The sequence below is a fragment of the Psammomys obesus genome, unplaced genomic scaffold (assembly GCF_907164565.1).
Source record: "Psammomys obesus unplaced genomic scaffold, mPsaObe1.curated_primary_1811, whole genome shotgun sequence".
NCBI lineage: Eukaryota > Metazoa > Chordata > Mammalia > Rodentia > Muridae > Psammomys > Psammomys obesus.
The window spans coordinates 9,862,913-9,864,440 of NW_026596109.1; positions in this window are offsets into that span (position 1 = coordinate 9,862,913).

The window sequence follows — 1,528 nt, forward strand, 5'->3', positions numbered from 1 at the left end:
AAACAAAACAAAACAAAACAAAACAAAACAAAACAAAACAAAACAAAAAACGATTCCCCAAGTGTCCTCCCTTTTGGTTCTCACCCCTGCCTTGAGAAGAGGGCTTCTGGGGCTTCTGACATCAGGGGCTTGAGGTCACACAGTAGTTGGTGATAGATCTGGGGTCAGAGACACGAGGCCTCAGGAGGAAGCAGGTACTGGCCGCATACTGGTTAGATGGCTGCAGCTGACCAGTGTCCAAGAGCCACAGGGCTCTACAGAATCTACAGAAAAGGGAAGGGCTGTGTAGAGGGAATGGAGCTGGGGAGATGGCTCAGCTGGCAGAGTGCTTGCCACGGAAGCCGAGTCTGATCCCACAGAACCCGCCTTGAGAAGCTGACTGTGGTGGTGCGCGCCTGTAATCCCAGTGCTGAGAAGGCAGAGACTGGATGATCCTTGGGATTTACCCTAAATGAATCAGTGAGCTCCGGGTTCATCAGGAGACCCTGTCTGGAAAAGTGAATGAAGGAGACAGCCAGCATCCGCCTCTGCGCGCACACACACACACACACACACACACACACACACACACACACACACATACAGACTAAGGATATAGTACCAGTGGGTTCCACAGAGTAGCAGGTCAGAGAGTCATGGGCTGGGCAGACATCAGCACTGGGAACGGAGCTCTGAGTTAAAAGTGTCCTCCTTCCCAGCATGCCCCTCACTGCCCAAGTGTTCCCCATTCCCCCCAATGACAGATGGAGGAGAAGCTAGCCTTAGGGAGCAGACACAGTAAGGTCTGCCCTTGGTCACACAGCCAGAGGAGGGGCAGCTGGGACCAGGATGGGGGTGTCAGTGGGTACAAGAGCACACGTCTAGCCACAGCTGAGCGTGGAGCTGATGGGTGCCTGTGTGACAGTTTGATGCCCCCTACCTAGAGCTGACCCTCCTTCCCCAGCTCGGCTGTGGGACACTGGAAAGGAGGCCCACCAGGTGGCACATGTCCAGGCCAGCCTTGTGGCTGTGTGCCTCTCTGCTGGTGTTTCCAGGCATGGCCACACAGGTTGTGGCAGGCCTAGGTGCCAGGGCCAAGTGTCTGTTAGGATGTGTTTGCATGTGTTTCTATGCCCAATGTTATTCTCAATGCACCTTCCCACAGGCCAGGCCTGTTTCTGTCTGAGAGACTCTATACCTCATTTGAGGCCCTCCATGGGAGTGCAGCGGTGGCGGCAGAGAGAAAGGGTAGGTTGTGTGTGTATGTGTGAGAGAGAGAGAGAGGCCTGAGTTCAATCTCCCTCTGGCCCCTCTGACCCTACCGAGCATGCTGTTGGAGTGTCAGGGGTCTGGGAGGAAGAAGAGTGAGTCAGAAAGAGAAAAGGCAAGCATGTCCCTGACTGTGTTCTGCGTTTCTGAACCATATGCAGGGCCAAGCTCCAAGGGCCTGAGCAGCACCGGCCAATCCCACCTGGCAGACGCCTGGGCTAGCGGTGGACACAGCGCCACCTTGTGGGCCACAGGAGAGGTAAAGGGCACCACTGGAAAG